Raw genomic sequence first — 16,034 nt, forward strand, 5'->3', positions numbered from 1 at the left:
CATCAGTGCCATGGTTGGGAGGCGACCAAGTGGTAAGGGAGGCAAAGATGGCTGACCTCCAAGAGGTGGGTGCGGTAGGGGATGTAGCCAGGATGTGCAGGTTGTCCAAGAGGCCAGTGTGTGGAGGACCAATCAGGGACATCTATGCCCCCCCCAATGGGTCATGGAGATGCGACTGACACCATCCCAGCTCAGGCCTTGTTAACCCGGCCCATATTGTCAACCGAACTGGCACAGGATGACTCCCAGGCTGACTTCCGTGTCACCAAGTCAAAGCCACGTGTGGCGATGAAAGTTGCTGTCCCAAGTAGCCAGGGAGAGGAGGCTGCAGGGGCAGCTGCAGCTCAATCCACCCCAGGTCCGAGTCTCCCAGCCAGGACAGTGTTGGTTCAAGTCCATCACACCGAGGTTGGTCCTGCCACAATCACCCAGCAGCCAATGCCTGCAGTGAGACCTTTGGTCATCGTGCCTTTGGCTACTTCCAGTGCCCAGTCCACCTGCACTTCAGCCACTACCAACCAGAATGGCATAAGCCACTCAGGGTCTGCACCACCTCCCAAGTGGTAGAAGGGTGCTCTTGCGGTACAGGCTGGGACCCCAGACAGGGCTCCCCCCTCCGGCATGTCAAGGAAGAGTAGTTTCAACAATGTAGAACTAGACGCACTTGTAGGCTACGTGTCGGCCGATGGCCACGAAATGCTGGTGACTGCAGGGTGCAAGACTACAACTGCTCAACGTAGGGCCCACTGACAGTGCATCGCGGACCAGATTAGTGCCCTTGGATTTGTCAGGTGCACGCTGATGATTGCTCTAAGCGGTGGAATGACCTCAAACGCAGAGCAAAGAACAAGCTGGCTTCCAATCATGCCTCTACTCTGGTGACTGGCAGTGGGTCTCCACCAGAGGAGGAAGTACTCACAGAACATGAGTCTATCGCTGGAGGCTTCATCACAGAGGATCAGATCCAAGGGGTGGGAGACATAGCAGATCTTGAGGTAATGTCCGGTGAGTGGCCATGCATGTGTGTGCAAACCATGTGTATGTTGCTTGGGTGATGTATTGTGATTGAGTGCCAGGTGAGGCTGTGTAGTTATGACTGCTATGGGTCACCCATTTGGTGCCTCCAGACCATACCCAGCCTTGGGTTTTCAAGTATCCCTTCTGACCGCAGTTGACAATTTGCACCTGATTACTGCACTTGCCCTTCAACTGCCATCTTGCCACAACATTGCTCATACTATTTTCCTGTTCATTCTGCCTGATTGATGAAATCCTTTGCATGTTTACCACACATTTTTGTGCCCTTCTGACCCAAATTTGACATACTTCAGACATAGATTACACCCCACAATGGCCCACATATGTTTCCTTATTATGGGAATGATTTCATCAATCAGGCTGATTGAGTAATGTGCGCCTACACATGGCCTGCACACAATCACTTCGAGGCCTTGTTTCAATGTGAGCTAAAGACTCTGGGTAAGTCTCTCGTAACCAGGACTAATGTCTGGCAGAGGGACTCCCAGGAACCCTTTGTTAATTTGCTTGTTTCAATGTTCAACATGACAATTGTCTTCTGTCATGTCGAAGTGACCAACCATTGATGTATCCAAGTGCCTGCCATCACTGCATTAGTGAGCACTGGCTTTGTTGCAGCGTGTGGCACATGCGTGTTTTGTCACACTATTTTGCATGTTCTATTTCATGATGTCCATCTCACATGGATGGGTGATAGTACTGATTTGCTAACATCTGGGTGTCCTTGTCAAATCTGCCATGGCTATGCTATGTGCCATCTCTGTGCTGGCATGTGTCATGTATGTGGATTGTCCATGCCACTCACAGGCTAATGTGAGATGCCAGTGCTATCCAGCATGCAGCACATGTGTTGCTTTTCCTCAGTGTCTGCTTTTTGCCTCACCGTCCAACTCATTGTCAGTGCATGCATGCCAGAGTTAATGTCATGTGTGACATGTGTCATTTATGTACTCAATGTCTGCCTCGTCATGCCTATGTGTGTGGGCTATGGTACTCATGCCTGTTTTCATTACTTTTCTTTTATGTTTTTGCAGGTGATGAGGCACTCGATGCTGTTGAGGAGGAGGAGATGGCGCAGAGGCAGGAGTACTCATAGCCACAGCCTGGCACCAGTGGAGGACGTGGGGTGGTGGTGGGTGAAAACCCATTACTCCTACAGACCATACTGTCCACGGGTGTCTCTGGGTACACCTCCGGAGACCTCTATGAATCAGGTGCTGAATCTGACATTGAGACATATGTCCAGTCGCAGGTGAGTGTTTCTGGCAAGGATGTTGTTCTGTCCAACCCACCTGCACTGGGGGTAGACCCCTCTATGGGGCATTCAATGTTGGAAAGTCCGCATGTGGCTGTTACGGATGTAGGGTCACACTCCACAATATTTGCTCTTGTTCCTTGGCCATCAGATCAAAGGAAGAATGCAGTCCTGCAACCTCAGGCAGTGCAGCACAGCAAGGTGCACATCACCGTGCCCCAAACAGGTGTGGTGCCCGCCAACGCGGTGGCTGAGCGCCACCAGGCAAAACTGTGTGCGAGAACTCCATGTACTCTATAGCAGCACAAAAGGGGGCATCGTGTGAGAAGATGGCTCAGGCCGTGGATAGGGTGGCCACTTCGATTCTCCCCCCTGAAAGGCAGGTGGAGCTCCAGCAGCTGGCAACAGAGTCCATTTGCCACTTACACAGGGAGGACATGTTGGCGTCCAACAGGGACCGACGGGCTGGACTAGAGACTCTACGCACAGCCATATCTGCAGAGTCACAGGCCCACAGGGATGCCCTGAGGTTAGAACACACATCCCTCAAAGATACTCTGGGTGAACTTGAGGTGTCCCGGAGTTCAAGGTCAGAACAGCAGCTGGAGCAGCTAACACGCACACTCTCAGCTGAGCTCCAGGCAACCTGTGAGGAGATCCGGGCATCACGCGAGGCCTTGCAGGCAGAAATGCATGCTACCCGTGAGGTGCTGCATGGGGATCTCCGTACCATCATCCTGCAGAACCAAACCTTTCAGACCTGCATGCTTGCTGCCATGGAGGAGCATGCCAGGGCTTTGCATGGTCTGCCTCCCATATCATGCCCACCTTCTAATGTACCACCAGAGGGTGATGACAGCGACGGCGGTTCTCCCACTGTAGGGTAGCCGTGCAGGCCATGAGCTCATGGAGGTTTTTTTTTTCTCAACATCCACGCATGTGGGTGTTGGGGTGCACTCTGTACCTCATCCCTCATGGGTGCCCCCCCCCCGGTCCACACATAGCCATTTTTTTATTTTTATTTATTTTAATTTTTTCACATTTCATTCCGATTTGCTAAATTAAATTAGTATTTAATTAATTTGTTATCTTTATTTCTTCTTCTTTTTTCTATTTATTATTTTCATTTTATTTTAATTCTTGATTTGTTATTTTGATTTTCATACATTTATTTTTATTTGGTTATGCTTCTGATATTTCCTTTATTATTTAATTTGTTTCTTTTACTTTACATTTACTTTTTCTTTTTCTATATTTGATTTGCATTTACATTTTTGTTCATAACCATTTTCTTTCAGATTGTGAATTAATGTTACAGTGTGTTGCTTTGTGTGGCTCCCATAGGCATTCACTGTGTATTCCAGCTGGGCACATGCAGGCTTGTCCTGTCTTTGGGTTAGAAACTTGGGTTCCTGACACACACACCCCTCCTGCTTCCCCTTTCCATGGGCTCGCAAAGGGTGTGACCAAGTGACAGTAACTTACACAGAGGCATTGGGCTCCCATAAGTTGTGTGGGCAATCTGTAGTCTAAACTGTGTATACATCCCAAGTGGGGATTGTTGTTCATTTCTCCACTGCATGGTGGATTTGTATATGGTTTTATAGACAGGACTTTTTTCATATATACATGTAGCTTCTTCATGTCTTAACGAGCCCTTCTCCAGATGCAGATCATGTTGTATGCAGTACACTGCCACATTTGCCTACCAGCAACACTCTGCAGTTGGAAGGGGTCGATGTGCTGCCTTAGTCAGGTTGTGACACTTGTACTACTTTAATTTTTTACTGTCATATGTTGCCACTTTTGGATACTGTACTGATGTTTTGTCTTGCTGGCAAGTATTTGTTAATGTGTGCTGTTTTTTTTTTCATTGGTGAGAGGCAATTGTCTGTGGCCTGTTTCCATTTGGGACGGTGCACTTTGTGACACTTGTGTCATGTGATGTGCCTTCATTTGGTTGCTTTCACATCGCATGCCATGCCATGGTGTGTTGGGTAGCTGAGATGGGGTTAGGGAGGGGTTGGGTGGCATGCCACTATTTGTTTGCAGTGTTTTGCAAGGGGGTATTCCTTCATGCTGCATGAATGTGTGCCTTTTACTGACACAGCATTGGGTGTGTTTAAGTAGCTAGGGATGCACACAATGTAGCACTTCCAGGTAAACAATCTCAGGGTGGTATGGTTGTGACAGTTGACTGTCCCTTTTGTCATCATCATAAATTTTCAGCTGGTATGTGCCAGGCCTGTGTGCACTCCGCAGGGGTGGGATTTTAGGTGAAGAAATTTGCCACAAGCTGGGTACGGGCTACCTCATCATGTGCCCTTTCACCTCCCATGCACAGCGGCCGTGCATGTGGTTGGGGATGTGGGGGTACCACAATATCCACCGGCATGCCCGCCGTGTGGCAACTTTGTGCAGGACACATCCTGCCACTATGATCCTGCACACTACTGGGGGGCATATAGCAGCTGCCCACCAGAGCGGTCAAGGGAGCGAAAGCGTGACTTCAGCACTCCAAATGTGCGCTCCACTATGCCCTGGGTTGCAATATGGGCTGTGTTGTATCTTAGCTCGGGTGGTGTGGTGGGGTTTCATATTGGCGTCATCATGTAGGTGCTCAGAGGCTAGGCACTGTCCCCTGGGGAGGTGATAATGGTTGTTATTAGTGGGGTTTTCCCATTTCTCAGTGTCTGACATGCATGCATGTGCAGAGGCATTTATACTCACCAATTAGCCATGGTTTTGCCATGCCGCCCAGCTTCCAGGTCCCGGTTTAGGGGTGACATTCAGAATATGAAACTATCATGGCTGGACCCCAGATAGTTGGCATATACTGAGGTGATGATTCCCTTGGCATCACATACAGCCTGCACGTTGATGGAATGCCAGTGCTTGCTGTTTTCGATAGATGTGCTCAGTGGCCCTGGGAGGACGTAGAGCCACATGGGTGAAATCAATGGTACCTAGCACTTTGGTGAAGTGTGCCACCCCGTAAAAGTCCTGGACGACATCCCGCCTTTCTGCAGGTGTTCTAGGCATGTATATGTGCCTGCGGACTGAGGGGCGTGCAGTCATGATCTCCAACACCTGGTGTAGGCAGGTGAGACACCCCCAACTATGGCACTTGTCCGCTGAAATGACCCAGTAGCCAAGAAGTGCAGTACATTGAGCACCGTTTCCAAGGGGCTGAGTGCTTGGGAGCACAGGGTGGGTGATGTGAGGTCATCCTTCCACTCCCTGACCAGTTCTAGGACTAATTGTTGTGGAAACCTGTACCTCCCATACACCTGGTCATCAGGCATCCCAAAAAGGCTGGTCCTGGCTATCTTCCTCCTCCTGCGGTGTCCCACGACCACTGCTGCGAGAAACGGTATATTCATCGTAGTGTATGTGCTTGTTTGTTGTTTGCGCTCACTTTTATGCTGCGCGGGGCCGCTTACGCCTGCTTCCTGCTGGCGTACGTGTTTCTGGAATTAGCGCATCTTTTTGGCGCACAGGTTTCCCCTGTTCGATTCCATGAATACGTGTTGTTTAGCGCGTGTGTGGGCATTGCGACCATTTACCTCCCGTACTTCCCCCATAACGCCCACATTTTCACGCGTTGTTCCCCATTCCGCGTGTTATGCCCTGTGTTACGCCCACTTTTCTTGTGTGCGCTACACAATGTGCACTTTTCCTGTGTGCGTCGCGCACAGCGTTTAGTGACGTGTGCGCCCGCATGCGCCACCCATGGATTTGGCGCACATCCCAGCTTTTACACAGGCAGCACATTCCATGAATCGACAAACGGCTGCGTGTGCATCTTTAGCACGCATGCGCTGCGATTTTCGCGCTTGCACTCCCCTTTTCGGTGCACATTTATTCCATGAATTACCCTGTACGTGTGGTACCACATACAATTATATAGATTTGTCATTATAGAATTATCAGAGTACAAAGTGTGTTATTGAATTGTGTATAAATCTCTGAACCTTTTTACCATATAACATAGTGTGTGGACATACCTGCGTGGGGGCTTGGAGACTCACTGTACTTAAGAACCAGCCTGCATCACCTCCTGAGAGCTTAATCCTTTGTTGCTCGTACATAGCTACTATATAGAGAACCTTGGCTTGGGTGCTATGTGCCTCTACACTACCATATAGTGAGCAGAAATACAGATATCCCATCCAGTCTTTATGCACACACACATTTAAAGTACATGCTCATGCTCATTCACACACAGCATGCACCTACTCATTCAGAAGTGCACCCATTTATCATACGCTCACTCATTCACGCACACATTTTATAAATCATAAAAAAATGAATTCTTACCTGCACGTAGCTCTGCTCCTGACTGAAAACACCTGCATCCTACAGAAGCCCTCTTGTTCCTATGCAGCAAAAATAGGAACAAGGACACAAAGAGCCCTTCCTGGTTTCTGCACATATGTGCAGGAGCTGTATCTCTTATGACGTGATGTCCAAATCCATTTGAATGCGCAGGGAGGTGCATGAGTGCCGTCTCACACATTCAAACATGCAGTACCCCAGCCTGCATCCCCAATGGGCCATGAAAGGTAATGTCAGGGACTAAGCACTGGGGTAAGAACTGTAAAAGGGAATCTGTATTTTCCTTTGACAGTTCAAGCCATCCCAGAAACCCTCCCCCAGCTGCAACTAGCAGATGAGGAAGCAGTGAGTGTTTAGACTGCACTGACACAGTTCCGCTATGAAGGGTGAGGGTGAGAGAGTTTCTGTGCTCCCTCACCCATTATGGATGAGCCACCCCCTTTAAAAGACAAAAGTAAAGACACCTCCCTAATTGTACCACCTAAGTGTGGCACCAGGCAGGAACTGCACTACACATACACAAGGTTTTGGCTGAGCACATGGTGACATACAATGGTGTTCTGTGTTTGTCTTTAGGTACACTTTTATGGACTTCATGGTCAAAGGCCTTGTCATTTGGCTTAGGCGTTTAGGGTCTTACTTTCAAAAAAGGTGAAGTTTGAGAGCAATTTGAATCTTGACTTCAATTCGTTTTTTTGGTGGACTAAAATGATCTACAGGCAAAATAATGTTTGATTTATATTTGCGGAACTTACAAAATCATCAATAGTTAATGGCCCTGTATGTAATCCTTTGCTGGACTAATATGGCCTACAAGGAACTCTATTTTTGATTGGTATGTATGGAATGAAATGCAAATATCAACAGTTAATGTCACTGTATGTTTTATATATGTCTGGAGACAATTATCTGCAAGACTGCTGGCATCACGCATTTTGTCAGTGCATTTAGATTAATCAGGTGATCTGTCCCAGGATCAAATAAATTGCAGTTCAGAACTGGCTGTTGGACATTGTTATGCTAAGGTTTCAATGCCTGACTTTGGAAATAAAGCAGATTTCGGAGCTAGGTGTGTGTCCCCTTATTCTCCATTTGGTCACATTGCATTTGTAATACTGAATATTTTCCCAAAGAAATATGGTTATTATTTTATTATTATTTATTATTGTTATTATTATTATTATCATGCCATTTATTGAGAACAGAATTATCTTTGGGAACCGACTGAGCGCTCTACAAATCTAAGGCGGAAATAGGCGGTGAAGGAAGTGGAAATACAAGGGTGTGGAGAGGTAGCAATAGGGGAGTGGAAGGTGTTGAATTTGGCATCAAGGGATCTACAAGCAACCAGGGGCAGAAATTCAGGGAGAGCATATCACCCAGCCTCAGGATAGGTGCAAAGGGGGGGTTGTGGACCCATATGTTAGGCAGGAGCCGTTCCTTGATGAGGTGGGTATTGAACTCCTTCCTGAAATATAGAAGCGAGGGGGCAAGTCTGTTGCTGACGGGTAGGAGGTTAGAGAATATGAGGCTTAGTCAGAGAAGCCCCATCTTCTGGTTCTTTACTTACTGCACCAGCAAAGTTCAAGTCTGCACATCCTCTATATTCTGGCGGATCATAGTCTCTGGAGGTGCACACTATCTCAGCAAGGTATCTTAGAGACATCGGGTGACAGCCTTTTATATGATGCAACAGGATTCTAAGATGGCACAAGTTTACAACGGGAGCCAGTGTAGTTGGATGAGAGTTGCATGAATGTGGTAGAATTTGCATTATCCTTTGATGAGTCATGAAGCATGTAGGTCACATCTCAGAGGTGCCAGGGAAGTAACTGGAAGGCCTTCCAGAAGGTTATTGCAACCATCCAGTTGGGAGAGGATGAAGACTTGGACAAGAGATCAGAAGTTGTTCCTTGGATGAAGGGCTTGGTTTTCCACAGGATTGAAAGTTGGTACCTAGCAGTCTGTATCTTCCTTGCTATGAGATGCTTGAAAGAGAGGTGTTTGTCAATTTCAAAGTCAAGGGGCTTGTTGCAGGTGGTTAGCTGGGGTGGGAAGCACTCGGGTTCATAGCAGATAGCTATGATCCGGATGACAGGTTGTTTGGTGTTGTAGGTCAGCAGTAGGAATTTGATCTTGAATAGTTTGCACTTCTGGTAGGGCTCTATATCCAGGACTGGATAATTGTAAGGCATGCCTTTAGATTCTGGATAGCTTTGATGGAGGATAGATTGAAGTAGAGCTCCATGTCATTTGTTGGATGTGTGGCTTCAGGTGGATTCTGAGCAGTACCAGTTAAGCAATAAGCCCTGAGCAGGGGGGGGGGGCATTACCACTTCAGGTAATGCTCGGCCCGATAGTTAACAAAGGCTCCGGGGCATTACCTGAAATGGTAATGCCCCCCTCACAAGGGTTTGCTATTAGTACCCCAGCAGTAAGACAGGGGTACTAAAAGCATTGATTTTCTCTGTTGCGTAACGTGGCAACAGAGAAAAAAAGTTTTAAAAATGGCTGCAAGCAAGGGAGAACCTAGTCCATTCTCCCTTTCCATGGATCGATTAGAATTAGTAAAAACAATTGCCCGCCATGGAATGCGAGAAGGGCGCGTAGTAAACAAAAAGTAAACAAATAAAATTGCACCATGGAAAGGAGAGAAGGAACTATGTGTGGTACCTTCTCCCTTTTCATGATGGTGTATTGCAGATCAGGAGCAGAAGCGCCGGGGACAGAAGTATCAGGAATGGATTAAGGTAAGTGGGGCAGGATGAGGTAGGGAAATATTAGGTAAACGTGGGTGGGAGAGGCACTTACCTCATTCCACGGCCAGGGGGAATGGCGCCCACCAACCATGCAGAGGCTGAGGGTGGTGGGATTACCGTCTGCTAACGCCCGTGTTCTGAAACTGCCCATTGGCTAGGAGGCTGCAACCGCCCCCTCGCCGGGCACTAGTAAAAGAATAAATGTCATGGGGAGAGAATGGATACTTTCTGGACTACACAGATGGTGTGTATGTTTGGTGATCTAGAGGAATCTATTTGGCAAAATTAGTGGTGGTTGGCAAGGTAGTATTTGAACAATCTGAGGATGCTTTCATAGATCCTCATGCAGCGATGTAGAATGCCATCTGGTGTCTGGTTGTCTATTCTTTTGATTGCTCCTAAAAGATGAAGGAGAACCATGTGGCAAGCCATTTCTGTGCTGAACTGGGTCTGAAGTCAGATGGTAGGACTCAAGTAGATTTACCTATGTGTTGGAGGAGTTTCATGGCTACTGATTTCTCAAGGGTTTTACCTAGGAAGTATAGATGGATGATTCAATGGTAGATGCTGAGATCGACAGGGTCATGTTTTGGTTTCTTGAAAAGTGCAAGGATTTGTTGGGTTTTGGCAGTCGAGAGGAATGTACCTTGATTGAGGGAACCGATGATGGTTGATGGTTGGTGAGATCAGAGGTCTGCTGTGTGGTTGATTGCTTAGCAGAGTTTGGCAAGCATCAGGTTTTGTGAAATTGTGCATGATGGCGAGCTGATGGGGTCTATGGAAGTTGAAATCAAGAGTTATCTTCCTGCAGAAGGCCTACATCCACCTTTCTGCACTTGCAGATTGTTTGCACTTTTTCAGATTGACGATTTCTGTCAACCTGGGATGCAATAGTCAATGGGTCCTGATTGAGGCAGGTGAGGACTTTGAAGGCATGCTTTTTATGGATGAGACATACATCACTCTACAATTGTTGAACATGTTCACATTTCATGGAATAAACCCGAGGGCGCACATAGCAATCACTGCCTCTCCGGGGGGTGCATGGAGCTACCTAGGCTCAGGCTCGTGGGCCGGTACTGGCCGGGTATGCCCCCCTGAATGAGAGTGATTGCTACAATCCTCCTTCTTTGGATCCAGTTTAGTATTAAAGGTTACATTGTTGAGGATCAAGTGAGATGAACAGAGAACAAAGAGGGTTTGGTGCAACAGGGGCAGTTAAGATGGACAATGGCCTAAGTAGTCTCAAGTAATATGATTTTGCAATGGTTTATGTGATGGGTTTATGGGATCTCAACCCCTGGGACACAGGGGTCTCCCCACAGAGAATATTATAGGTCATAAGTAGGCGTGGATGAACCGTCCTGCATGAACTTTTAAACAACCAAATTTAAGACCAAGTAGAACCTTGGATGAACTTTTTTGAAATCTGAAGTTCAACAACCCAGCCTAAAGGGGAACAATTGGCTGAAGCACTTTTCCAATTTCATGCAGCATTTAGAAAGGCAGGAAGTCACTGCTGGAGGAAGGCTTAGAAAATGCACTCACAACCTTGAGTGGATTTAGAGTAGATGAGTAGGAAGAAGGGTAGGGAGAGATTTTGATTTACTGTGACAAGAGTCATAGAGGTAGATTTAGAGTTGGTTTAGCATACACAATGCTCTCCGGTGCATTCACTGATTAGAAGCTAGTAAACAACCGTCAACTGAGATTTGGATATACGAGGTAAATACCAATCAGTGCCCATCTCTTGAGGGGAGTAGACAAGACACATGCCATTGGATGGGGTGACACCTGGGATGGGGATCTGATAATGCCATAGGGCAGATTGTGGCAGTGACTCATTTTGCTGATTTTGCTGGGAGGGAGAAGCTGTGATTTGGGGAGGTGTGTGACACACCAGTCTGTGTCCATCTCTTGAAGTGAGTAACACATGCTTACAGATTATATCACAAAAGAAGAGCAGGAGAAGCTGGAAAGTCCTGAGGCAGCGTGTGGTATAGAAACAAGGCTCCTGCGTCTCTCCCACCTTTTACACCATTTTTACCTAATCTTTCTTCGATCTCCTTGACTCAATCGGCATATCCTATACTAAAAACGTGGACGACACCCAACCCCCTTCCACTCATTGATAATCATGCTCTCGAATAGGCTACACTGAACATAGTCTACCAAACCATTCAGGCATGGATGGCACACACCATCTGTGTCTTAACGACAATAAAAACTAAAATGCACCTAGTGGGATCTCGAACGGTGCTCAAAAACCTTGACCAACTTAATGCCACCTTCACCATCAATGGCATATCGATCCCAGTATCGTCATCAGAAAAAAATATGGGATTGTTACTGGATGCCTCACTCTCCCTCACTCATCAAGTCAATGCCATTGCCTACTCAACAGCTCATAGCTCCACGCTTATCAACGCTTGCAGACTGTTCCTCTCCACCAACAGCTGGCTCCCCATTGCCTGAGCAATCATTTGCTCAAGATTACATTACTGCAATGTCCCAAAAATGGAAGTCATCCAAAACAATGCAGTTAGTGCACTCCTTAACATTCCTAGGCCACATATCTGCCGCAAGTAGAAACACCCTCTGGCTCCCTATAAGAGATCAGATCACATTTAAAACACTGGTGATGACCCACGGGTGTCTATCCAATACTGCACCGCCATAGCTTGCTAGGAGATAATTAAACCCCAGTCCAAGACACCAAATAGAACCGCTTATTCCCACTGATGCCCAAATTCAGACTGACCAGGGTGGGCAGTGCCAGTTTCTCAGTGATGGCAACTACACTTTGAAATACTCTTCCCCATGCCCTGAGAATTTAGCAGTCCTACTGGGCCTTTCACAAACTTTGAAAACTTTTCTCTTCACAGAGAATAACACCTGAGTTGCTCTCCCCCTACTATTTTTCTATCAATTCTTCTACAATGCTTGTGTAACCTTATCTGTAACAGGGTCTTGATGCCCTTGGGCTTAGTGTCTGAAAACACAAAAGTAAAAAAAAAATCCCCTGATTTTGCTATGAGGCAGGTTAGATTCATGGAAGTGGGTAACACACCAGACTGTGTCTGTCTCTTGAAGAAAGTGGATGAGACACAAAGGGTGACACCAGGGAGTAGGAGTGGAAGCAGACACAATCCATGCAGGCACCTTGTGGAAGAGACAAACTCCGTAGATTTTGCAGCTCAGTTGCAAGTAGGCAGGTGACACACTACCATTGTACGTTTCTTGAAGCAGGTGGATGAGAAAGTGGCATTTGGGAACTGTGAACGATTGCCATTAAAATTAAGTGGGCTATTCAATCACTCTAAGGTAAATCTGGTGATCAGATCCCCCATGCATAAGAGTATCGGCAAAAGCATAGTGTGTACCTATGTCCTGCAATCCTAATTTGAAGTGCCTGCTCTACCAATGGCACAGAGCATGTTCAGAAGACACAAATGCCCATATAACAGCTGCAGTGACAGCCAAGTCTCTGCAGTAATTGGGCTGCATTTAAGGCATGCTCCCGTGTACCTAAATCCTTTAATTATGATTTTACTGTCCTGATGGCAGATACATATTTAAATATAAGCCATACATGAGTTATGATATGGTGGATGGATAATTATTACAGCCACAGCAATTTGATATTGCACATGTGCCAACACTGTGAGCCCAGCTTAGCTGTGATAGAATTGTGTTTATGCTCACCAGATAGGTTGGCCCGCCAATGCTGGCAGGGTTGCAGCCTTGTGGATTGTCTGTTGTTTTCCTTTGTAAGTGTATGTGACACCCTATGAAGAGATTCTGCCACTCCACAGAAAGCTGTCCTGGGAATAGGAACCAAAGGGCACAAACCACCCATTGCAGGACCAGCCTCACATCACTGTGCTGCATAGCTACGAAATAGGCCAAAATGATTGCACCGACAATGCAAAAAGTTCGAAAATGCATCCCACCAAAGGTTCAAGCACCAAAGAAAAAAAGACTGCAGGGGCTGTGGGAGTGTCCCCTGAAACACCCCGCTCACCATACTATACAGTATAGTGAGTGGGGGTTGCGGGGGAATCCCCTGCAGCTGCCCACAAAAAAAAAGTCAAAAGGCTGCAGGGGCTGCGGGGGTGTCCCTGCAATGCCCCACTCACCATACTATAAAGTATGGTGAGCAGGGAGTGCAGTGGACAGACCTGCAGCTCACCGACCAAAAGTTTCAAAACAAAAAAAAGAAAAGAAAGGACCCTGCGGCACCGGGTCCCGATAACGGAAATGAAAGAAAACCAGCTTCGCAGAGACACCGTGTGTCAGGAAGAAAGGTAAGTAGGGTGGTGGGGGTGTTTGGGGTTTGAGTGGGTGTGTGTTGGGGGTGTGGGTGGGGGTGTGTGTTTGTATGTATGTGTTTTTTTTTAATGGATGTCCGCATGGGAAATGTACGAATAATTTTGTAGTTTGTACATTTCCCATGCTGATGTTTTGTATGCAGACTTTTTGTATGTGGGAAAATCACATAGATCCCATATCTACATGCCTTTGATTCTACAGAGAATTGAAAGGGTGGGTTAGTGTAGCCAGAGGGAGCTCTTTACAGTTGGAGGAAAGTTCCACCATCTTGTTTCTCTCTGTCTCTATTTTTCCTTCCTGCTCTCTCCACTTCCGGTAGCACAAAGCACTTTGGGAGTGATTTCAGAAAGCAATATCAGGGAATGTACCCCTACATCAGGATATCTCTAGTCCAATCACTTGTGGCCTTTTGCCTTTACAAGAAGGGGCCTCCCACTCTTCCTTTGATTCACGTTTGTACACACACTTAAGGAAGAATTATTTGGACCTGTGGTTGATCTTCCCAAAGTCCTCCACAAGTTAGGTGAAGACTGAATACCCAAGGCAGAGGTGATCTGTGTCCCCTAACAATAACTAGGGACTAGCAGGGTGAACTGATGTTGGGACAGGGCATGCATTTCTGCAACCCACAATGCTGCCCAAGACCCCAGAGAGTTGAGGGACACCTGCAGTTGTGTGTCAGACTCACCCATGTGTGAGCGCAAAATAAAAAGACTGAAACTTATCCTTGAGCCCCTGGAGTGGGATTCACTGCAACAGAGAACCGAGACAGCCAGGATACCTCTGTTCCAGGGAACTAGAAGGAAGGGTTCCTCCATTGTGGTTTTATGTCAGCTTCTCTTTTCCTCCTGTCTTCTTTACTTCTTTCAGAGTAAATCACTTTTTATATGATGTATGAATGAAAGTCCCTTCTTACTTTGGCAGGCAATGGACCCCTGAAAGCAGGCTTGCTGGCATGTGATTCTTGGTAACAATTTGCCTTTATAAGAAAGGGGTCCTTCCTTGATTCTTTTTTGACCTTCAAAACAAGAAGATATTCCAAAGGACCCTGTTGTGAGGTTAAGGCAGCCTTTCCAAGGCAGAGGCAAGTTCTGTCCCCTAACCATCTCCAGGGAACATTGCATGTGACAGATGTTGGACCAATACCTGCTTTCACTGCCAACTGCTATTGTAACCAAAAGGGCAGCCCTGTAGGCAGAGCCTGGGGCTGGAACTACGACTGTATCACCGGGAGGGTAACCACCGATTTGAGTTAGAGCATACCATTGGTTCTGTATACTATTCTGTTCAAGCAGGGTTATATTGGTGTTAACTAAATCACCAATGGCCCAGATTTTTCGTTAAGTATTGAAATACATTAAACAACAAGACTATTTGTAAACCAATTTCACGCTTGTTCATAGTCTCATTTTTTTTTTTATTTTTTATTTTTTTTTATTGTTTAATCACATAAGATTTTTACAATACAAATTTTCTCATCATTCCATAAGATTGTTTGTCTGGTCAATTTGTCGTTGTCTATGTACAGTTCATAGTTTTGAAGGTTCGTTTACTAGATGTTGCAGTCAAGGTTGTCTTTGTTCTTGCTGACACCCATTGTTGTTGAGTAGTTGTTGCTCGATGTATTCTAACATTTTTGCTACTGCAACTTGCCATGTGATTTTATCACCTCCGATGAGCCTGCACCACCATGTATTTTCCTCATGTAATATGTTAAAGCAGGGCATGTGTGACAGATACTGTTGTCTGATGAGATTCGTTGCTGGGCATGACATGAGGAGATGTCTTATTGTTTGTTTAACAGGGTGGCTGGCATTGTCGCAAAATCGACATTCATTAGTTGATGCTTGTCCTCTAATATGCAGTATCTCGTTTGTTTTCATTACATTAAGTCATGCTCGTAAGATTAAATTTTGCGCCTTTTTGTTTGGAAATTGGTTTATGAAGCCTTGCAGCTCGTTTCGTTTCAATATGTTATATGGTAAGTGAGCCGTGAGTTGCGATCTTGTTGTGATGTCGATCGTCATTGCCCAGTCTGCATCTTTCATTTTTTGTAGGACTTTGCATGGATTTTCAATCAGTTCTTGTTCATCCGATGCTATGTCACATGGTACACCTAGGTTTTCCTCTTGCCATGCTGTTAGCATATGGCAATTTCTGGCATTCATTTCGCATTTGATCATGTTGAAGATCTTATTGCTGGTGTCCATTCTGCTTTTCCTAAAAAGCATTATGGTGTTACACACCACTGTGCATTTTAGAGATTGCAAGCTGAGTTCTCGGCGTATGGCCACCCCTGATGTCGAATTGGG

The sequence above is a fragment of the Ambystoma mexicanum genome, chromosome 6p (genome assembly GCF_040938575.1).
Source record: "Ambystoma mexicanum isolate Mex_15411 chromosome 6p, UKY_AmexF1_1, whole genome shotgun sequence".
In the NCBI taxonomy this organism is placed as follows: domain Eukaryota; kingdom Metazoa; phylum Chordata; class Amphibia; order Caudata; family Ambystomatidae; genus Ambystoma; species Ambystoma mexicanum.